The 24,371-nt window shown below is 41.3% G+C and overlaps 1 protein-coding gene across 8 annotated transcripts in view; it reads left to right on the top strand.

Moving 5' to 3' along the window:
• The window catches only part of HECW2 (HECT, C2 and WW domain containing E3 ubiquitin protein ligase 2), a 264,005-nt gene that overhangs the window by 107,259 nt on the left and 132,375 nt on the right, over positions 1-24,371 (top strand). The window contains exon 1 of one of the 8 annotated variants that reach the window (XM_084816504.1): positions 5,848-5,875. The exons of 6 other annotated variants lie outside the window; for them this stretch is intronic. The gene's annotated coding sequence lies outside the window, so the exon portion shown is untranslated. Of the gene's footprint in view, positions 1-5,847; positions 5,876-22,171; positions 22,347-24,371 lie in introns of those variants that run through there. One more of the 8 variants, XM_084816494.1, reaches the window with a different exon arrangement.

The raw sequence follows: 24,371 nt of genomic DNA, 5'->3' as shown, positions 1-24,371 counted from the left end.
GATCCCATTAATAAGGACTCTTTGAGTCCGATTCTGTAGCCAACTGTGGATCCACCGGATCGTTGTTTCATCTAGTCCACTTTGAGCTAGTTTGCTCATCAGGATATTATGGGGCACTTTGTCAAAAGCTTTGCTGAAGTCAAGGTATATGATGTCCACAGCATTCCCACAGTCCACAAGGGAGGTTACTTGATCAAAAAATGAGATCAGATTTGTCTGGCAGGATTTGTTCTTGACAAATCCATGTTGGCTTCGAGTAATCACTGCATTGTTTTCAAGGTGCTTACAGATGGATTGCTTTATCATCTGCTCCAGAATTTTCCCAGGGATTGATATATGTGTTGGCTATACTCGGCTTTTGCTTCCCTTAGAAATAAGAACTCAAGTATAACATGGTCGCTTTCCCCCAGAGTTCCCGTAACTGTTACTTTATCCACTAAGTCATCTCTGTTGGTTAGGATCAAGTCAAGGATAGCCAATCCTCTAGTTCCTTCCTCTACTTTCTGTAGGAGGAAGTTATCCGCCACACAAGTCAGGAATTTCCTGGAGGGGCCATGTTTTGCAGAGTTTGTCTCCCAACAAATATCGGGGAAATTGAAGTCCCCCATTACTACTACATCATGCTTCCTTGAAACATTGGTTGTTTGCTTTTCAAAAGTTTCATCCTCGTCTTCTCCTTGACTGGGTGGCCGGTAGTAGACTCCGACCACCAGGTTCCTTTTATTCATTGCTCCATTTATTTTGATCCAGATGCTCTCGATGGGGCTACCAAGCTCATCCTCCTGTATTTCTGTGCAGAGATATATATTTTTCACATACAGTGCAACCCCACCTCCCTTTCTGTTCCTCCTGTTCTTTTTGAACAAGTTATATCCTTCAATTGCAGTATTCCAGTCATGAGAGTCATCCCACCAAGTCTCACACCTATCAAGTCATAATTTCCCTCTTGTATGAAGAGTTCAAGTTCGTTCTGTTTGTTTCCCATACTCTGGGCATTAGTATATAGACATCGAAGATCATGTGCTTCATAGTCTGGCTTTCTTCCTACATGTTTGTGAACACTATTATTGGGCTCTATTAGAGCTGTTCTCTCCGTTGTGGTGCATGAGCCTTCGTCCACTGTTACCCCCAACTTTACATCTCCCTTCCCCGTAGGATTCAGTTTAAAGCCCTCCTGATGAAGTTCTTCATGCTGTGGCCAAACACATTCTTCCCAGCCTTTGTGAGGTGCAATCCATCCCTTGCCAATAGCCCATCTTCCAGGAAGTATAGCCCGTGGTCCCAGAATCCAAATCTCTCTCATCGGCACCACCTTCGTAGCCAGTCATTCACCCGGAGTATTTTTCGTTCCCTTTCTATCCCTCTTCTATCTACTGGAAGGATGGATGAGAAAACTCTCTGGGCCCCAAAGTTCTTGAGTTTCCTTCCCAGACCTTCAAAGTCTGACGTGATCTCTTCGTAGCTCCGCTTGGCGGTATCATTTGTTCCTACATGGATGAGAAGAAAAAGCAGTAAAGTAGTACATAGATTCCTCCATAAATTTTCAGTCATCCTACTACATAGCCCCCCCACCCCCAAACGTATGTGAAGCAGTCTCATTAGCTGCTCCCCTTCTCGTTGCCGCTACTGCTACTGTGGCTCTGCAGAGGAGGACTCTGAGGGTCTATCTTCATATTGGCAATCGGTGACAGTCAGTAAACATCACATGGCATCATCACCCAGGCAGGCCACGTGAAAACAAGCAATCAGAAAGGGGGCACGTAACGTGGTGATGTGTGATGTCATGCCACACTGCGCTTCCAAACTACAGCTCCCAAGATGCACCTTGATATTGCACATGCACAAAAACTTGTGTGCATGGAATGCAATTTCATATTAAAGGAGAACACTCACCCGAGCTCACATGGATGAATTTGTTACTTTCTGAATAAATAACAAATCCACTCAGGGTAAATTTGCCCATCACTAGTATTTATACCCCTCACCTTAACAGTGAATGCTACCATGAATATGGGGGTGAAAAGCTGTGAAAAGAAACTGCTGAAAGAGGGGAAATTTGTTTTGTAGAGTTTTCTGGTCATCTGCCTCCCTCATAAAAGTGAGGAATAACTTTAGCTACATCACTGCTTGAGCCTGGGTTGGCCCTCCTGTGAAGCGGAATGAAGCCCTGCCTCAGGTGGTGGAGTGGGAGGAGTGGTGAATTGTTTGCTGTCCCCACCACTGCCAGGAGAACCTGCCACCGCACTCCCTCCCTCTGCTGTTGCCACTGCCAGTGCCAGCTCTGCGGATCCTCTCAGAATGGGCCAGCAGGCGGTTGAGCTTTCTGAAGAGCAGCATTGCCTGGGAAAGCTCTTCAGAGAGACAGCCATGCCCAAATGCCTCGCTCTAAAGGATCTTTCTTTGGAGTTGGGCGTTTTGGAAGGAGGGGTGTCCCTGGAGATCCCCCACAGTACAGGGGATGTCCAGGGACACCCCATCGCATCCTGATTTCCTCTGGTCTTTGTTTATGACACATTATAAGCTAAATCGTGTGTGAAGTATAGAAGATTCTGTCTTTACTTAGTTCTGAGGACTGCAAAAATTAGCTTCATATTCCTTTGAGTACAGTTGCTACATTAAAACAGTAACAAAGATAAGTGATGCTGCATTGCTATTACAACAAAAACCATATTCTTTCCATTTGGAAGTAGGCCCATTGATTTCAGTGGAATTTACTTTGAAGATGTTTTGATTGCATTTGAAGATGGCATATCTGAAATCAGGGGCAACCATTATCTTCTGTGCAGCTATGGTAAAACAAGGTTTATCCATTAATTTCTGTTTTAAAATAAGAAGTATCTGGCAACCACAGAAGTGGATGAAATGAATCTAAAATGAGCCAATTAATTTAATTCCAGCTATTTTAGTCACCTGTTTTCAGCTAGCTCACTTAAGGAGAAAGGATCTTCTGTTTTGCCTGCTAGAGCTGCCTCTGCTGTTCATTCTTGCCTGATGCTCCTTGAACAACAACAATTATCAGCTAATTATGCGAGAGGAGGCAGGAGGAAGGAAGGAGACTAGGCTACATATTCTGCCAAAATCCAAACTGATAACTGCACAGAGGCAGGAAGTCGGACTGGATGTAGAGATCTTGTCCTTGCTTCTTAGGCAGCTAAAAATGTTGTGAAATATAAACCACAGAATTGCTGAGCAAGCTAAGTAGCGCAGTTACATTAAGGCATCCAGTTGCGGCATTTCAATGAGCGTGTGGAGAAGCATATTTTAATATGTAATGTAGATATAAAATTTCAAGGAATTAAAACCAGTTTCAGCCACATAGTCCTATGGAGGAGAAAAAGCAATTGGTTCTCAGAAAGACCAACAAATATCTAGCGGATAGTTGCTAGCCTACTGTGCACATTATATGTGCTGCTTAAACAAAATGGCAGACTTACATTTACAGCACCTTGCAATGAAACGATATTACTGGCAAGTGGTGTAAAAATAGCACATGACCGATTCCAGTCTATTTTAAGGCATGTCAGCTATGAGACTCTCCTTTCTTGCTGAAAGGGAAGGCTTCTTGAAAAAAGACTTATTTATGAAGTGTGTGTGTGTGTGTGAGAGAGAGAGAGAGAGAATGAATGAGTGAATGACGGATGGGTCCTTATGTTTTATACATAAGCAGGGGCCTGTGAGCATTGGAGTGGATGGCCTCAAGCTGAGCACCGCATGGTCTATGGCTTAATAGCACCTATGGACTGACCCCTCCAACATGACAGGGGCATCTAGCAAGAGCTGCCCTGAGGGAAGGAATCCAGGAGAAAGAGGGAGACGGTCTAAGACAACATCAGGCCCTTGCTCCTGCTTCACTTGGATTGGTTTAGCTATTAATATATTCAGTGCACTTGAAAATTGTGTGCTGCTTTGAGGATTTCAGTCAAAAAGTAGGATACAAGTCCACTTAACACAACAACAAGAAACAATAAATAATACCGGCTCCATAAGGCACCAAATGCCTGTTTTTCCCTAACCCTTTCTGCTTCCATCCTTCTCTCTTCATAGCCAAAGTAGATGTGATGGCAGCATCACTGAATCCCTGCAAAGCAGAGGAAGGGGAGTGATTTGAAGTATAGTAGGGGTGGCTATTTCCCCTCTCCAATTAATTTTCTTCCTGCAAGGAAAGTAAACAAATCTTGGGAGAAAATTCTAGGAGGAGAAGCAGTTTCTAGGGAAGCGTTCAGCACCCCAAACTAATTGCTGTAAGAACCAGCACTTTGAGGTTTTTGCATATTTACTTCTAGCATCCAGAATCTTGGTTAAAAAATAGATGCAATTTTGAGAGGGCAGTCAAAAGTACACTGAAAAGCAGAAGTGCTTTTTGGCAATTAATAAAGCAAAAATGAAATTAAAAAGACTCACCTCTACTTTAGACTAATTTTTCTGTAACATTTAGTCTTAATTGTCACTGCAGTTGAAGCACTGTGCACCTGCAATGCAAGGGTAGTTTCTCCTTCATCTTTCATAGTCTAGACGTAATAGAGGCAGACAGGATATTTTATCTGACACTATATTATGACATCTTTGCGCTACTTCAGTAATACAGTTCATTGCCTTTTTAAAATATCTTTTATTATGAATGTTTAAATACTTTTAAAAAATCAACAAAACAGTTACAAAAGTACCATAATGGGATGTTGTGAACTCATCCATAAAATTGAACAATGGGCATAAAGAGGGAAAACACAGAATACAATAACCACTGCGATAACTTATACAAACAGCAGTGTAGTGGTGGGGGGTCGTGCCGGGGCTTCGCTCTGGCACTTTTTTTGAAGCCAGCCCCAAGCTGGGTCGCAGTCTGCTAGGGAAGGAGGAGGGAGCAGAGGGAGTGCGGGCAGCTGCCTCTTGGCTGCCTCTCGTCTACTACGCAGAGCCGGCCAGACAAAGGGAGCGAGCGAGAGAGGGAGCCTGAGGGAGCTCTGCAGCCTCCTTTGCCCCCCCCTTCTCCTCCTCAGCTCTTGGCTTCTCTGCCCGTCCCTGCTCCGTGCTGCGCCCCCAGCACTGCCCTTGCCTCCTGCAACACCAGCCACCCATTCAGGGCTGCTGCTGCTGGCCACAGCGGCAGTGGGGGGGTTGACTTACGATGCAGGGCAGGTGGCTGGTTTCTGCCAGTTTTTAGCATTTATCACACAATCCTATGCATGTTTACTCAGAAGTCAGTCCCACTATGTTCAATTGGCAGTTGGGCTTTCTCCCAGGTAAATGTGAATAGGACTGCAGCCTTAGCTGCCTTCCCAAGTTCTCTAAATTTAATTTGAAAAAAAGACCCATTGGATTGCACTGTTAATTCTTGAACATTCATTTCTACAGTAGGCAGAACTGCCAAATGCAACCTGCTCTGTCAGCTACACTTTTTGGTACAAGGTTGACATGTTTCTGGGCAAAAAGACCCTGGTGGAGGGGAGGGAAACAGAAAAAAATCATTTGCCTGAGAGGAGAAAGAAGGTGTGTGCGTGCGTGCGTGCGTGCGTGCATGTGTGTGTGTGTGTGTGTGTATGTGTGGTTCAATACAGCTGGGTGTGTGGATGTTTCTGTTGGAGGGGGTAGATATAATGAAGGAGTTTAGGGAAGGCTAATGTGTAATGTTGGGGCACTAAGGGAGTGTGCAAGGGGGCTGTTTAAATGAGAAGGGATCTGTCCATGAAGGCTGAGTTGAGAGGGTGAAGCTTCCATAGAGTTTCATATTTTGAAAACCTAAAATTTTGTGTTTGAGTAGGGGGTGAAAAAGATTAACACCCCTGCATTTTTTCTCAGACGTCCAATTGAAATACCCCTGCCTTACTCTCAGCTGTGCTGTTTTTGGATCTCAGTTGAAGGCTGTATATCTTACAAGGTAATCTTGTGAGGGGGCGTGGCTGTGACTGTCACGAAGGGACCCTGCACTTCTGAATTTGCCACTACACTACTGTATACAACAAATAGTTTTCACAGCCAATACATTTCAATATCACTTTAGTTAGGTTTCCCAACCCAGTATATCCCAACTGCTTAGAGATATTTTTAAAAATGTTCAGTGGTATATTAATCTATTACATACATACATACATACATACAAGCACCCTAATTATTATAAGAATTATTCTCCCCTAATGGATTATGTCTGCTTGCATATACGTATGTTGTTAAATTACGAACCATTATGGTTGAAAAGCAGTATACAAATACTGTGAATAAATACATTTAGAGAGTAATCCTATGGACCCTAGACAGTATCTGGGGCCCATAGGATTTTTCGGATTCCTGGATCCAAGGCCGGAGACAGCCCTTTGACCTTGAACCCAGGTGCCTGAACTCCCTGCCCCTCCCCCTCCGCTTTGCAGCTCGTGCAGAGAGAACCTTTCAGGCTGCCTCTCTGAGCCCACAAATGTAAGCTTGGAGAGGAGGGAAAGGGGGCATCCCCAGCCCTCCTCAGCCTTCTTCCCTTCCTGTCCCTGATGCCTCAGCTAGATGGCCAAAAACAGCTGTCTAGCTAAACTGTAGAGCAAGGGGCGCAGAGCGCCTACAACTCTGTTTGGGATACTCGTAAGCCTCCAAGTTTGGAGGCTTACAAGTATCAAGGGCGGATCCAGTAGGATTGTGTCCTTAATTAATATATTATATACCATAAATTATAATACCATTTTGGTATTATAAAATTTATAAAACTTACATGCAGATTTATAAAAACTTACATGCAAAGGTGCACCTGGAACTGTTGTAGTCCATCATCCCCTTTTATCCTTGTCACCTACATTATTAAAATATGCTTCTCACTGGAATCTTACCAGAATATTAATTCATTTCATAAGGCTTGTGGATTTGTCCCCATTTTTCCTGCAATATACTCTCACGAGTTATAAAATACTAGGAAATGTCTTGAAATTGTGCGTATTTTGATTGTGTTGATACATTTCAGATTATATCCAATGTTCCACTAGCAAAAAATTACAAGACTTGACATTGTTCCACTAGTGGTTGCGCAACTGCTAGCGGGACAACTATGCACAGCTAACGCAAGCAACAACATCTCGCCTGATGAAGTTGTAATGAGCTGCGGAGCGCCTTGTGTTCTGCAGTGCCTTGTGCAAGCGGAATCAAAGTATTCGATTTGACACTTGCGCAAGGATGAAAATGGAGTTTCTACAAATTGTAGAAGTTTTGAACTAGTAGAATTACACCACTGGATACCAACCTTCATTTTTTAAATTGAAGATTCAAGGCCAATAATTACGCATCCAAAACAACATTTGTAATTTAAGGAAAATTGATGGATGCAACCAAAATAATTACCCATTTACCCAAGGCCAGAAAATCCTTGTCCGAATGAAAGGTATTAGAAGCTTACTATTTTTGTTAATGAAAATTAGACATTTTTTAAAAAATTCAGCTAACATACAAACAATTAAATACACGTCTCATATAAGTTTGATCAAGAAAGTACTAAATGAGTGAACACTCTGGCCTGATTTAGACATATAAAAATATAAAAACCTCAGGCTCACACCTTTCTCTTCCTCTTTACCCCGCCTTTGCATACAAGGGGAGAAGACTAGAAACTGCTTTTTCTAGTTTGCAGCAAACCACTATGTGCCATTGGCTGCATTCCGACATAACTCTAAACTATAGTTCAATGCTACATGAATGAGTCTTCCTTGTCCTCTGAGGTGGCTGCCCGGGAGAGATCATTTGCTTAAGTTTTCAACCAACTGTGGTTTGTTACAGTTGTTCATTTAAACAAGGAGCGGCAAACCTTTATCAACCTGAGAGCATAATTCCAGTTGCAGAAGGGTCTCAGGGGCTACATTCCAAAGGTAGGTGGGGCAAAAGGCAAACTAGGTGGTACTGAAGATAAGATTCATATCCATTTTAAAGCAACAAATAATATCACAATTAAAACAGTTGTATGTGTAATAAAGGAATGATTGAATAATGTGGTCAATGCAGCACAAAAAATGGAAGGAACATTTACTAAATCCCCCTCCCTCTTAGTGTCCTAGACATAGGAAATTACAGAATTAGTAAAACTGAGATTGTTCGTTTATTTAGAATGTTTTTGGCTCACCCCGCCACTCAATGAGAGTTTGAGGTGATGTATAATAATAATAAAGTACATAGAAATACAGAAACCTAAAACACTGTTAAAACAGGTGATTAATGCTTAAAACAGAGAAAGGCATTAGTTATTAAAAGCTTGAGCTCAGAGGTTGCGTAAGTATTGTGCTCCTTCATTGCCTTAGCTTTTTAAAATATAAAAGAGTGAATTTGAAAGAATTAAATTTGAAAGAATGAATTTGACTTCTTAATCAAAACCTCAGTACCCTAGCAATTTCCCTTCATGCACTTGTTCAGCCTTTTTCAAAAGGATAGCCCATTTATTTATTTATTTATTTATTAAATTTATTAATCGCCCATCTGACTGGTCACCCAGCCACTCTGCTAAGCTAAGATGCATCAAATCAAATAATTGCCATTACATATTAATACAACCAAAGAAGCAATGAAAGTTCAAAGTTTTCCTCCACACTCGGATCACTTGCTCTGCACGCTCAAAGCAAGGAGAGTGATCTTGGGCCTCCACCAGCACCAGGGCCTCTGCAGGCCAGGTGGGGAGGCCTTATGGGCCTAATTTGCCCCACAGGCTGAATGTTCCCCATCCCTGGTTTAAACTAGGGTTTGGGGTTTTTTTTTGAAAAAGCCAAAATCAAACCATAGTTTCTGATACTGGCTGATTTGGATAAACCATAGTTAAAACGAACCTGAGTTCTCTGTTCAGACAAAGCTACAAACTGCAGTTAGTTTAAACGAGGAGGCAAATGCTTCAGATCTCCTCGTGGCTATGTCAGAGGAGAAGAGGGCAAGGGCAAGCTCATGCACATGATGCTAAACTATGGTTTAGCATTATGTCCATAGGAGGTATCCAACTGTGGTGTACAAACCATAGGGACGGATTCAGACTTCACCTTCCTCCTTCCAGTCATTGAAGGCTGCAGAACAGTAGAAAAGGTGGTGTTGATGCTGCAGCAGCGGTGAATCAGCAAAAGTTACCTTCCGCACACTGGTAGGGCAAGGTTTGGATCCATACCCTGTTTTGTTCTCATACCAGAGCAAAACATGGTTTGTTGTTACCTATGAACCAGGCCTCTGTATTACATATGTATCAAGCTATAGATCTGCTGATCAAATTAAGAATCAGTTGTTTTAAGAGTCTGAGATACAGTAATATAAAAAATGTTACAAGGCAGCAAAGAGGGAGCAATAATATTTGTTAAAAAAAATTCTGGTCCTCTTTTGTAGTTAATTCTTCAGAAATTCAGAATATTTTTCCCAAGCAATTGGTTAATATATAGACCGATGAAAAATGAAGTTAATTGTAAAAGATGCTCTTTTTCTGAATAAGCATCCAGAAAAGGAAATAATTGTGAGGTCATTTTCTTACTGTTTTCATATACTTGGCAAGGAATTTATGATGAATTCATCTTAATTTCCCCCTTGAAAACAATGTACAGGATATGATTTGCTTGCTGAGGAGTGGTATCCCTGTTGATTTCTTTCTCCTGGTATATCCAACTTTTCTAGAGAAAGTGGCCTTTTGTTTTATATTGTAGCTTTTCATATTTAGTTTTTGTTAATTGCCAAGAATTTCACAGGAAAAAAGAATTTCAAATTCCAGTAGCCAAAATAGTTCAGAAACAAGTTAGGTTTTAATGCAGCTATTCCATTTTCCCCTCCTTAATAAATGTATTTTCTTACCACAAAAGAAGTGCTGGAAAAATACGGGAAGGTTAGAAATGGAAGACAGCATCCCTTGTAAAATTCTGTGAATTAATTTGTTTGTTTATATACTGCTCCACATCTAAACAAATTCCAGAGCGGTGAACAATTAAATATTAAAAAACACCATAAAAATGTTTTTAGAAACAGCACCAATAAAAACTGTGGCTAGTCAATCAAGAAAGGCATCTTGAAATAAAGAACACATTATACGTACAATTCCTCTACTTATTCCTGGCAAATATTTTCAAAAACTCAATGCTTTGTTTCATAATTTTGTGTGTGGGGGGGTTCTCCCCACTACGAATATCTTTGAAACGGCTACAACTTCCAAATAAAGGAGGTGGGTTTGGTTTTCCGGACCTTGCTTTATACCACGGAGCCTATTTGTTGACCTGCACTAAATTTTGGTCTTTTCCAGTCCAATTAGATTTTCCACCATCGTCAGTTCTGGAATCTTTCTGTCTGGACCCTCTTTCTAAATGGATGGCATTAGGTCCCCAGCATATCAGAATGAATAACTCCACCCCACCCACAATTCTGGCTGTTAGAGAGGTGTGGCATATAATGTCACGTCAATTACAGTTTGATCCATTTTCTCATGCTCAATTGACTCCACGGGGGAATCCAGATTTAAAAACTGGGGAAAATTTTTTTTGTGGTGGACTTGGATGATAAGTTGATTTTTATCCTGGATCAATTATTGGGTCCTGATTATCAGTTTTTGTCATCTTCTGACTTGCCTGCCAAATACGATTTACCTGCTACATGTCAGGAGTGCTCTGGCGGCTTCTCCCAGTAGATTCCAATAGCCAACTCAAGACACACATGAAAGGATTTCTTTTCAAAGCATTAATCCTTTTACAACTTAATGACTCTTTCAGATGCTAATCACCAGCAAGTAAAGCAAGGAACAGCAGGGTAGCCTAAGCTTCAAGTAGTCAGTTGATTCCCATTTGAAAGAGAGTCACTTGAAGACCCAGAACTTATGGGCTAGGGAGAGATCCTCCCTCTTTCCCTTGGGTCCATGGGAGGCGGCCGTTGCTTGTATGCCAAACGGGCGCTACGCCTCCTTTCCGCGCCCTCCATCGCTCGTCGCTCTTTGCGTCTGCGTCGAGCATCTAAAAAGCCCCCCTCCCACATTCACTACCTGGGTCACTATCTATCTCTGGAATGCTGGCAGGAGGAATCTCTGCCAGGTGCTGAGCCTGTGAGGGATGAGCTAGCCCCTCTCCCATGGATAGCTGTTCCTCCTCAGAATCTGAACTGCTCTGAGGCTCTCTGGACTCAGTTTCCACCCTGACATCATGGCTGAATGGTAATACTTGCAGTTGTAATATTTGTTAGAATCTGGATTTGGTCCAGCCACTTTTCCAGCTTCAGAGTCTCCATTGTTATTGGAAACACTTGCAGTGGCTGTATCAGCCCACGATTCCTTTATATAAATACTTATTATCTGTAAATAAATACGATATTCACGGTCTAAGACAAGGAATGGAATAGAGAACTGGATCGCCCCATTTTGCTTAATCAATGGATCGTGGTTTTAGCTTCTGTACTTGAATATCAATGGATCTTAGGCTATGTCTTATTCAGCAAAAAATCTTATTTCAGGTGTATTGGACTCCACAGTATCTACTTAATAAGGGTTTGCCTAATTCGCATAATTGTTCGCATAATATACCTGATGCTTCTTTCAACTATGTTTTGGCAGTGCCCAACAGTTGCCTCCTTTTGGGAGGAGGTTGTAATATGGATAAACTTTGTGTTGGAACACTGTTTAATATTTAATGATATACATTGTCCTCCTAAACTATTTACTGGTTTCCTGGAAGTTAACGTGCGGTCAGCGCAAATGGTTTTTCCAAGCCCTTTTGACAGCCAAAAGACTGATATTACAAAACTGGAAGGATACATGCTCACTTCCTTTAATGCAATGGACTGAGGACCTAACAAGGCTATCAAGATTTGAACGGGTGGTATATAGGCACCACTTGAGAATGGACAAATATACAGATGTTTTATCTGCTTTTGTTGAAGCTTATGCATAATCTCCAGTCTTTTGTAGAAAGTTCTGCTTAATGGAATATTGAAATTTTCATGCATATAATTTTTTGTTTTTGTTTTTCTTCTCCCCCTCGCCCCCCGGCCTTGATTTGTTTGGTTTTGTTAAAACCACAATAAAAATTATTTTAAAAAGGAAAGAAATAAAGATATTTTCAGGAGGCACTGAAAACAATACAATGTTGGTGTCTGCCTGATCTCCAGAGGCAGGGGTTTCCATAGAAAGGGGCCACCACACTGAAGGCTCTTCTCTGGGTGGACTCCAATGAGGCCATAGATCCATGCAGAACCACCAGGAGCATGCCTTCTGATGCCCTCAGTGACCAGGCAGGTTGATAAGGGAGAAGGCGCGCTCTCAGGTATCCTGGTCCCATGTTGTTTAGGGCATTATACACTAGTACCAAAACTTAAATCTGGCCCAAAAGTGAATAGGCAGCCACTGCAGTTCCCTCAGCAAAGGAGTTGCATGCTGAAAAGGGGCAGCTCCTGATGAAAGCAGAGCTGCAGCATTCTGCACTAGCTCCAGCGTTCAGAGCAGCCTTAAGGACAGCCCCACACAGAGTGCATTGCAGTAATCCTGTCTTGAGGTTACTAGCACCTGTACTACAGTGGCCAAGCTATCCTTGTCCAGGAATGGGGCAGGGGATTTCACAATAAAAACCTTGTGTAGATGCACCCAAAGTCAGACTTAAATTGCCAAATGCATTTTTACCAGTGATCTTCCTCAGTCATCATTTCTATATGCAAAAAAGCTATTATTACGATTTTGAGAGATCACAGAAGCTTGCACATTTTTGTGACCTATAAGTTGGCCTAATAAAAGTAATAAAGGCATAGATTTTAATTTCTTTTCATAGAAACATAGAATGGTAGGGTTGGAAGGGGCCTATAAGACCATCGAATCCAACCCACTGCTCAATGCAGGAATCTAAGTCAAAGCATCTCTGACAGATGGCTGTCCAGCTATGTCTTGAATTCTTCCAGTGTGGGAGAGCCCACTCCTTCCCTAGGGAATTGGTTCCATTGTCATATTGCTCTAACAGTCAGGAAGTTTTTCCTGATGTTCAGCTGGAATCTGGCTTCCTGTATCTTGAGCCCATTATTCCATGTCCTGCACTCTGGGATGATCAAGAAGAGATCCTGGCCTTCCTCTCTGTGACAACCTTTCAAGTACTGCAATAGCACTATCATATCTCCCCTCAGTCTTCTCAAGGTAAACATGCCTAGTTCTTTCAGTCTCTCCTCATAGGGCTTTGTTTCCAGTCCCCTGATAATCTTCGTGGCCCTCCTCTGAACCCTCTCCAGTTTGTCTGCATCCTTCTTAAAGTGTGGCGCACAGAATTGGACACAGTACTCTAGATGAGGCCTAACCAGTGCTGAGTAGAGGGGAGCTAGTACTTCCCGGGATTTGGAAGCTATACTTCTATTAATGCAGCCCAAAAGAGCATTTGCCTTTTTTGCAGCCACATTTATTTATTTATTTATTTATTTATTTTCTATACTGCCAAATAGCCGAAGCTCTCTGGGCGGTTCACAAATGGGCCACATCAGAGCACTGGGCCCAGGACTGAGCCCTGCGGTACCCCACTCGTTACTTCTCCACAGTTTGAGAAGATCCCATTCATAAGCACTCTTTGAGTCCAATACTGTAGCCAACTGTGGATCCACCTGATTGTTGTTTCACCTAGCCCACTTTGAGCTAGTTTGCTCATTAGGATATCATGGGGTACTTTGTCGAAAGATTGCTAAAGTCGAGGTATATGATGTCCACAGCATTCCCACAGTCCACAAGGGAGGTTACTTGATCAAGAAATGAGATCAGATTAGTCTGGCAGAATTTGTTCTTGACAAATCCATGTTGGCTTTGAGTCATCACTGCATTGTTTTCAAGGTGCTTACGGATGGATTGCTTTATCATCTGCTCCAGAATTTTCCCAGGGATTGATGTCAGACTGACTGGTCTGTAGTTCCCAGGTTCCTCCTTTTTGAAGATAGGGACAACATTAGCCCTCCTCCAGTCATCTGGCACTTCCCCCGTCCTCCATGATTTCTGAAAGAGAATAGACAGTGGTTCTGAGAGTTCTTCTGCCAGTTCCTTTATTACTTTAGGGTGCAGTTCATCTGGCCCTTGAGATTTGAACTCATTCAAAGTAATTAGGTGTTCCTTGACCATATGTCTGTCGATCTCAAGCTGCAATCCTGCCCCTTCAGCCTGTACTTCGCCTTTGCCAAGGGGGTCATAGACCCTCTTTTCGGAGAAGACTGAGCCAAAGTAGGAGTTGAGCACTTCTGTTATCATTTTGCCATCCTTCTTTAATAGCTGAACCACCATTTCTTTCCTCTGTCTTTTACTATGCACGTATCTGAAGAAAGCCTTTTTGTTGCTTTTAGCATCCCTCGCTAACCTCAGCTCATTCTCAGCTTTAGCCTTCCTGACGCCATCCCTGCAATTCTGTGCTACCTGCCTGTACTCTTCCTTTGTTGCTTGGCCTTCCACTTCCTATATGTGTCCCTTTTTGTTTTCAGGTCATCTCTAAGCTTTTTGTGAAGCCACATTGGCTCCTTCTTCTGTCTTCTGCCTTTTTTTCTTGTTGGAATTGTTTGTAATTGTGCCTTGAGAATTTCTTTTTTCAAAAGCTCCCACCCATCTTGGACTCCTTTTCTTGTTAGAGTCGCTTGCGATGGGACCTTACTGATCATTGTTCTGAGTTTATTAAAATTGGCTTTCCTAAAACCCAGGGTACGTGTTTGGCTACACTTGGCTTTTGCTTCCTTTAGAACCAAGAACTCATGTATAACATGGTCGCTTTCCCCCAGAGTTCCTGTAACTGTTACTTTATCCACTGAGTCATCTCTGCTGGTTTGGATCAAGTCAAGGATAGCAGATCCTCTAGTTCCTTCCTCTACTTTCTGTAGGAGGAAGTTATCCGCCACACAAGTCAGGAATTTCCTGGAGGGGCCCTGTTTTGCAGTATTTGTCTCCCAACAAATTCCAGGAAAATTGAAGTCCCCCATTTCTACTACATCATGCTTCCTTGAAACCTTGGCAATTTGCTTTCAAAAGTTTCATCCTCATCTTCTCCTTGATTGGGTGGCTGGTAGTAGACTCCAACCACCATGTTCCTTTCATTTGTCTACCTTTGCGCTTTTTTTTGGCTTTTTTTTAACTTTTCTTTTTTTACTAACTATAGGGAAATTTTGCAGCCAATGAAGTCAGAATGTCAGGCTTTATTATGGCATTTCACTGATGTCAAAGCAGTGATGCAACAAATATTAGAGATCAATGGTTCATGTGTTTGTTTCTATGACTAAATCACTTGTTGTTTCGAGGTTATAGAAGTGTTCCGTTTATCTCAGACTGCACTGAGGTGGGATTAGCTGTTCAGAATTCTCCCATGGAAAACAGTAAAGGAAGGAAGCTGACGAAGGATGGAGACTTTGCATCCTGTACCCTCCAAAGGGTAGTGGCTGCAAATAACTTAATCTGAAGGACAAAATACTTTATATATGTTTGAACCCAGATAAGCACTTGCTCAGAGCACAGAAGGTAGTTAACTCTCTGGGTGGGGTAGCTAGTAGAAGCAATATAACTCTTTAGTATACTGAGAGCCTTCTTTAAAAACTTCCCATCTAACAACAAACAGAAGATGGAAGATGCAGAAGTACTTCTCAAGTGAACTCATGATAATACCAGGGATGGTGCAGCACAGTATCCAAGAACTCCCTCTTTCAAGAAGACAGCTTTATTTAAAATGGAGAGAAGAATTGGCATATGGGTAACAGAAACCTTATAGAAGAACCCCCGTTGTTAGAACATCTCTGGATTATTCAACTGATGTGAAATTGAACAAAGGTATATAATAATATCCCCTATGGGATAAGTCAGGTAAAATGAGAAAGCAGCAATGAAGTGTGGCATGGCCAAAGGCAAACTTACAGTGCAGTCCTATGCATGTCTACTAAGATGTCCCTTGAGTCAATGGGATGTGCTCCCAGGTAAGTGTATAGGATTGCAGCTCTAAAGTATATAAACCATGCTGTTAAAATGGCTTAATTCTGTTGGAAAGTGTAGCATCAATAGATTTGCTGCGGTTAAGTGATTAAAAAAACCCAACCATCTAAATTGTTTCCATAGCCAAAAAGTGTAGACAGAATTCAAATGTCTTAATATCTGAAATTAAAAGAGTAGGTTCAGCTGACTACAGTATGCTTTGAGTTCTTAAAAGCTTATTCCCCATCCCTCTGTCACCTGTTTTTTTAATGTAAGGGGAGCTTTTGTAGTTAAATATGTTGACATTTGTCAAGATGCTCAGAAAAAGGAGGATACTTGAAGTCATTAGATGTGTGGAAGTGTGTTAGTGCCCTTTTGGATTATTTTTAAGTATTTCAGACAGATGTAAACGCAAAGTGCTCTTGTTTCATAACTTTAAATTATGTAGACAAGCCACTGAACTAAAAACTGTGTCATTGTATTGGTGCCTCCAGGAAACACTATTAACAGAACAAATGTATGTATCTTTTCAGCTGTCAAAATTAAAACCATCCGTGTAAGGAGGTAAGGACCTATATCCAGTATGCTGTATGTATGCAAAGTGGCTTGCCCAGTATTTTTATGGATTTTAATACGAGTGCTGTTGGCTTTATTTATCAAAACAAGAAAACTCTTGGAATGCATCTCCAAGCTTTCCATCAAGTTGCAGGCTCAGGGTTTTCAAAGCAGTGCATCAAAATCCTTGGTTGTGATTTGAACAAATGGAAATACTTTGAAGCTCCATTGATTTTGATGACAGAATTGTGCATATGTGTAGCTCTCTTCCAGTGAAGTCATTGGGAATTAGAAGTTGGATCTTTAGTTGGATCATGTCAACTTCAAAGTGGTATGGTTTATCTTTATCATTTCACCACGTGTTAGTGGTGCTGAGTTGGAATTCATGTATCCAGCCCTGACCTGGAGGTGGAAACATGTTTGAAAATGGATCTGGACACCATCAGAAGACGCAATTCTGTGTGCCACGTTCTTCATGTTCCCTCTGTTGTTTTTGCCCATCCACCTGGTAAGAAAGGTGACATGAGAAGACATTAAGCAGTGCATTTTTCTTCATCACTATTATTTGTTTTAAAAGTTTTTGTAGTTTTCTGTGCGATCTCTTTATATGTTTTTATGCATTTTTCTCTGAGAATTTTTTAAAAAGGTAAATCAGCAGCAATAGGGTCATTGTGTAGACTACCATTGTTGTTATCTGGCATTACTAATAAGTTCCAGCAGTGATATATACTGTACATGGATAAGGGCCACCTCATATATAGATATAGATATAGATATAGATATATTCACACGCACCCCCCCCCCATATATATATATATATATATATATATATAACCTACGACATGGGATTTTTAAAAAAATCTTTTTTGTTGTTGAGTAGGAGATCCTTGTGCTTTTATCAACCACTTTTGGAAGTCTTTGTGGCATCCAAAGTACTTTGCCATGGGACAAGTATTGCCAGGGATGCTTAGGACATGCATCTCTAAACGTGTCTGTAAACTACTTCTCCATGTTTGGGGAATAAGCACTTCTGTAACATGAATGCTGGCGGGCATTTTCCTCAAATGTCATGCTGGGAAACCTTTCCCGGCGTGACTCTGACTTCATTCTGCTGGACTGCTGTCTATCTAGAAAAACTGGTTGAAAACTAGCATGTTGTAGCCAAAACACGGGGAGCCAAGCATGCATAACTGAGATCATTTAGCCTGGGCAAAGGAGTGCCTTCATAATGTACTTGAGGAGCAATGAAGACAAGTCAGAACCTTTCCAGAAAATAAGTGTTTTTTATTGAAAGAAAAATAAAACTCCAATTAACTGGTTAAATATAAGTATTATGAAGCTTTCACAGGTGAGAGAAAGGGAAAGAAAGAGGGTTTGTGGGTTGGTGGTGTCACTATACAGCATAGCTTCAGCTTGGATGAGAAGAGGGAATAAGGGGGTAGTTACAGTAGGACTGAGAACAAGGCAAGAAAATAGAATTAGTGAGGAGGAGAGAAAGGATTGCCTATCCTACTTAGGCTCAATGTGTAAACAGGAGAAGGAGCACACACCAGTCAGGAGCTTCCAAGCTTGGGGAAGGGAAGGGGATGGCTTGAGGGAATAACAGCAGGGGGAAGGGGGTGCATTTCAGGAATACAGAAAGCAAGCAAGCTGATGTGTCCAGGCAGTTGTAGAGTTGGGTGCTGAACACCTTACCAAAGAAAAAGGGATGGTCCTAGGTGGGTGCTTCCCAGGCACAAACAAGAGAAATACAATTGTCCTCAGTTTGATTAACAAGGGAGGGAGGGGCTTGTAGGTGACTGGCTTTAATATAATGTACTGTAGTACTTCATGCACAGTGCCTTTTCCCTTTAGGGCTCTACGAAGCCAATCAATAGTTATATAGCGAGGCTTCTATTAAATTGGAACCATGTGGAACCAGAGGTCCTGTGAATAGAGGGTGAAACCATTCCTGTGTCCATGGTAATAGAGGAGAGCTAATGGTACGTTTGCAGCTTTTTTGCCCTTTGTGACCAGACCTGCGCTAGCTCACCTTTCCATGCAAAATGGAGACTTTTGGAGTTGCTTCCAGACAAGAGGGCTCCTAGTGCTGCAGGCCATAAAATTACTTACTTACTTACTTACTTACTTACTTAAATAAATAAAGGCATGATGCAGCAATTCTGTCCTTTTTTCTATAATGGATTTTCTATGGTAAGAAAAATGATGGGAGAAGTTGTGAGAAAACACCAGAGGGGTATGAGTAGAAGACATTGTCTGGACCCTAAGTAAAATTCAATGAATGAGGCAGGGTGATGGCCCAATAAAAGCCATCAAGGTGCTATCAAAACACCGAAAATGCTATATAAGTACTTGTTTACTTGGCAACACAAGGGGGGGGGTGTAGTTTAAGAAATAGAAACCTACAGTTTGTGGGCAGTGGAAGTTGTTGTGCGGTTCTTTGGATCCTGGCTGATGACCTCAATGCTGTGCATTTACTGCCACTTCCATCAGAAGGGTGTTATCAATATCTGTAATAAGAGAAATGTGGGATGAGGGAAGATTTGGATGAAAAAAGTCTTCAGTGTGAGATATCAGCAGGACATCCATGAAAAAATGTTTTACAAGGCAGATATGGGGCTGGCCAAATGGTGCCTTATTGGTCATATGTAATTATAACAATATTTGGACTGCTTCCAGATGGTCTATCTCCTAGTGCCATCCAATAGTTGTTCTTCTATTGGAAGCTACAAGTGGAATTGCAATTGACTTTCGACACTATTGGAAGTATTAAATTTTTTCTGTGTGTACTATGTTCCGTCTATACCAGTGGACGTGACAAGGCTGCTGTGGTGAAGCCATTTGAAGCTCAGCACACATTCCCTGGTGGAGGATGCCATTTTATTACCCTATTTTTAATCATTCTTTTAATTAGCCCTAAAATGCTTTTCCATTTTTTATATATATTTAAATGAAAGACAGGTGTTGCACTATAACACCACAATGCAATAATCTTAATGCTATAACAAAATTCTGATATCACCACCATTTTAGTAGCATCGTTATTGGTAGTGACTGGAAAGGTTTTTAAAAATATTATTTAAATTAACATTACAGTATTATGGTGTTATAGTACTATCCTGGTTTCATTAATGTATATATATAGCCAGAAAAGCATTTTAGCACTAATTGATTTAAAAAATATTAAATGGAGTCATAAAACAGTGCCTCCTCTAAGATATGCTAAGTTGTGATAGGTTCACTTTCCTGATAAATCACTGCCCATGTTGAAACCCTGCCATTTTTCAGTAAGATAAATAAGAGAGAGAGAGAGAGAGAGAGAGAGAGAGAGAGCGAGCTTCCGCTATTGGGTGGTATAGAAATGAAATAAATGAAATAATAATACTTTTTTTTAAAAGATGGAAGAGTAGTCCTAAAAACATCTACACCTATGGGCATTGTGCCACTCTTCCATCTTCTGAAAAAAGTTGGTCTTTCTGCAACCTGAGAAAAGATGGAAGAACTACAGGGAAAATACAGGATGATGTGATTGGACAATGGTGTTGTGTGGATGCCCTGTAAAAAATGAATGAACAAAGTGTGCCAATTTCACACTAAAGGCCTAGTGTGGAAACTTCCCAAGTGTTTAAAGTGCACCATGTACATTTATCTTACTGTAATCCTTACAACAACCCTGTAACGTTGATCAGTAGAAATATCTCTATATAGCAGATGGGGCTGTTTTAAATGTATTGAACTGTCCAACCTTGAGTAAAAAGCAAGATATTTTCTGCAGTGTGATTGTTAGAAAAAGTATTGTCCAATGAACAAACCCTTTGAGATTAAAAATTCTTATTTAGAGCAATAAGTTTGATACTTCATCAGCTCACCTCCCCTTACTGTCCTGATCATATGACTCTCTATTAAAAAGAACAACCACACAAAATGAATAAAAAGGTTTTTTTTAAAATTAGATTAAAAACTCTTCTCTAGCTTTGCCAGTTGTCAGACTAGAGATTGAGTCTCTTTCTATAAAAACTCCAAATTGGTGAGAAAGCTTTCCACTCTGTTCCTCTACATGACCATCTTCCCAATCCTGAGACAGCAAGCAAAACTTCAGTTTCATCCATAGGATGCAGGGGAACAGGATGAAGTACAGACAGAGGAGGAGCAAGAGGGTGGGAAATACCACAGATGCTTTTGTAGAGCTCCTAAAGTTTGGCCTTCGGGTTAATACCTATTAACTCAGTAATGGCTGCATACTGAAGCCAACTTTAAGCCATGGTTTCATATTCTAGCCCCCATTAATAAGGTAATTATCACTGTCTGTACTTACTGCATTTAATTTCCCTCTGACCTCATTGTTCACGATTCTTCCCCCCTCCCCCGCAACTTACTTGCAACTTAGGATAATGCTTTTTGCATCTGATGAAGTGAACTCCACAAAAGTTTGCGCCATGTTAAATTTGTTCGTCTTTAAGGTGTTACTTGACTCTTTGTTGTTTTTGCTACAACAGACTAACAGGGAATAATTTAGTTTAGTTCATAAAATGAGTTTGGGGAGTATTCTTCCCTCCCCCCTCCTCCCCCAATCATCAAAAGTATAGATTTGTTGCTGTTTTGTCCTTACTATATGATGACTATTGAAATGGGGTTGCTTTTAGGAAACCTCTTTCCCTGAAGATTGTAACAAAATGAGCATGATGTGAAAAGCTCATAAATTTGACTTCCTCCTTGGATGCAGCAGGATACATAATGCTTGGTAACTTGCCCTTCTGCAGCCTTTGTGGCTGCTTCCATCATGACTTAATGCTAATAAGTGGACGGTATTTGACCCTTTAGTTGTGTATATAGCTGGCAACTTCAAGTTCAAATCCCAGTTTACAATTCCAGCTGGTTAGAAGAAAAAAAGAGAGAGCCATGTCAGCTGAAGCTTGCAACCTTTGATGAAATGATGAGGCAGCAATCTATTTGCATCTGAAGGGGGCTTCCCGCTTCACGGAAAGGTGAAATCATAGCTTTATTAAAGTCAGAGGAGATTTTGCCACAGATGTAGCAGAGACATGACTTCTTCTGGTGCTTTTACTCTTGGGACTCTCCTGTATATGTGGGAAAAGAATTAACTCTCCTGTTAATTCCAGTGATCAAGATAAGGAAAAGTGGCGCTCTTGGGAAAGAGGCTGCACATAGAGGTGTGTGGGCATGTTCTGAATTCCCTCAAGCATTTGGATGCAGTGATTTGCATATAAGAAGCAACCATGCCCAGTTAGGAGTCTTACCTAAAGACCTGTAACTAGAGCACATAGCTCTCATTTGAGTTTGAAATTACACATTCAAGGCCAGGTGAACCTCGATTACTCCAATGTAAATGGATTAGTGGCTAGGGCCTAAACTACTGTCTCGTTGCTTTAATTCTATTGTGATGGTTATTTCTACAATATGTTTTATTTGGAAGACCTGGTTCAAACTGCATTTAGCTACTGTTGTCCCATTAGGGTACAGCTGAAACCAAGTTATTGAGCTCTTATGCAGCGTGATGCCTAACTGCATTTTCTGGTTGGTAATTTTGCACAACTGGACAGAAGTCTGCGCTATGATCGCTAATCCTGATGTTTCCTGGCATAGAGTTATAACTTCAGCTGCCCCAGCTGAGGGTCGTAAATGATACCTATATACTGTTCTGTATTTCCCTCCCTCCAGAAAGGTGGGAAGGTTCAGGGCAGTATTTACAAGATCTGCTTTCTTTTGAATGAGGGAGCAATGGAGACGGATTTGTCTTTTATAATTATAGCAAACCATTTTACTTACAGACATATAGATTGGGCACCCAGCCCAAGATACTTGGCTGCCTGAGGGAAAGAGCAAGATGGTGTCTCCTCCACCCATTCCACCTACAGAAGCCAACTGGATTGTCAGTTGAATCTTCAGTACTAGTGATGGGATAGCATCTTCCACTATACCTAAGGTGGTAGTCTAGTTTTGGGTGCCTGGGTCAGGTCATGTGACATACATAGCTCTGTCCTGCAACAGAGGGGAATGGCAAGGGTACTCAGGAGGAACAGCCTGCAGTTGCCACTGCCTCCCAGCATCTGCCACTTGAGGCAGTTGCTTCATTCTCCTAATGGTAGGGCTTCAGGGATCCCTGAAGGTTTTCCTAGCCAGCTTCAAAGATATGGCAGAAATGTATTCTTTCTCAGGTCAAATTCAAAACAACTACCTTTCCATGTAGTTTGGCCACACCCTGCATATAGGCCCAAAGTCTATGTGGCAGTAGTGGTAGACCTCTTCAAATGCACAGGTGTGTGTTCATGTGTTGAATGCTCCCCAGTTTCCTACCTGCATTCCCTGCCCATAGGTGCTTTTCTCCCAGCAGGTGGGATATCATTCTGCACTCCCTACCAGCATACCTCTTTGGCACTTTAAATTACACCGTATCCTGGTTTAGACATGATTGGGGCACACATCTGCATCTGAAGAATTTGCGTAGCGTGAAAGACGAGCGGTGAAACCTTATTGGAAGTGGGGGGAAATGTAAGTATAGATTGTCCCCAAGTCCTGCCAAAGCTAAAGGGTCTAATTTAATTAATTTCAATAACCAGTTGAAACCACTAATTAATTAACCACTAATTTCAATAACCAGTGGTGTAGTGGTAAATTTTGAAGTGTGGGAGCTCATCATGACAGCCCCCCTGGCCGCACCCCCAAGGAGCATCCGTAGTCACATCCCCAGGAAAGAGAGAAAGAGATCCTACTTTTGCTGTTACTTATATTCAAATGAGCTAACACTCTGGTTAAAAACTCCCATCACAAAATACAGACATCCAAAACAAAGACACCAATTAATAAAGACACCAGTAATAAAATCGCACAATTAAGTTTATGGAGGATGACTGTAATCCAATGCATAGTTACCTTGGAGTAAGCGCCATTGAATTTAGTGGTGCTTACCTCTAACTACATAGGTTTAATTTGTAAAACACATTTAACAAAAGATATTCAGCAAGCTGAAATGCAACCTTTAGCTTTTTAATTAAAATGCAAACAATCTTGCAAGTAAGTGTCACCATTTAAACTGCTAGCATTACGGAACCACATCAAATAAAAGGTAATAAATATTCAGCCTCTGCTTGATTCTTTTCCCCACTGATTTCTTCTATGCTAATCTGGCACAAACAGTAGTAAAGCTTGAAAGCCTTGTCATCACCTCATTGACTTGCCAGAGCAAGAAGAAAGTCTGTCAGTTACCCTGGTGCTCCAGCAGTTGATATCATTGCTCTTGCTCTGAACAAACGCTTGGAGCTGCATTCCTAGAACTCATAGCAATAGCTCATCAAGAATAACCATGGGGAAGATAAAGGATAGGAAAATTCTCAAGGTTCTGTGCACAGGAGGTAATAATTTCCATGTAAAGCGGATGTAACAAAGCATTTGTAAAGTCCTCTCCGCCACATTCTAAAGCATATGCATACATGCAGCAGCTACCTATTTTAGCAAAAGTATCAAGCACAGTCTTTATCAAAGCCATCTTAAGAGTTCTTGGATATTAAGTTTACCCTCTGCATTTTTACATACAAATTTCTACTCGTGTATATTTCTTGCCTACTCCTGTGTGTGTGTACACTCCTCCCTGTCCATTTTGAATGCTGAGTACTGGCAATTGGAGAAGCCTTACCTGAACTGACATTTTATTGGATGAAACTCCATAACAAAGCACAAAGACATACCAACAGGATGTGGACTTGGTCACAAAACCTCACTATGTACCCTTTAGCCATGCAGTGAGGTATTTTCACTCCCTACTAGTCCTGCTTGTTTACCAGTCTATTCCCATCCCCAGCTTTTGAACTCGTTAGGGGAAAGCAATAGAAAATATGTTTTTCCCAAGGGTAAGGTGCCAGGACAGCTTAGTATCTACACAAAGACATAGATGATTGAATGTCAAAGACTGTTTTAGTTGTAAGCTTATCTTACTTTGTTTTAAGAGAGAAAG

Source organism: Heloderma suspectum, chromosome 1 (genome assembly GCF_057233095.1).
Source record: "Heloderma suspectum isolate Gila_16-S chromosome 1, 16-S_ref, whole genome shotgun sequence".
Lineage (NCBI taxonomy): Eukaryota > Metazoa > Chordata > Lepidosauria > Squamata > Helodermatidae > Heloderma > Heloderma suspectum.
Note: the sequence above shows the minus strand (reverse complement) of the source record. Positions and strands in the feature narration are given on the sequence as shown.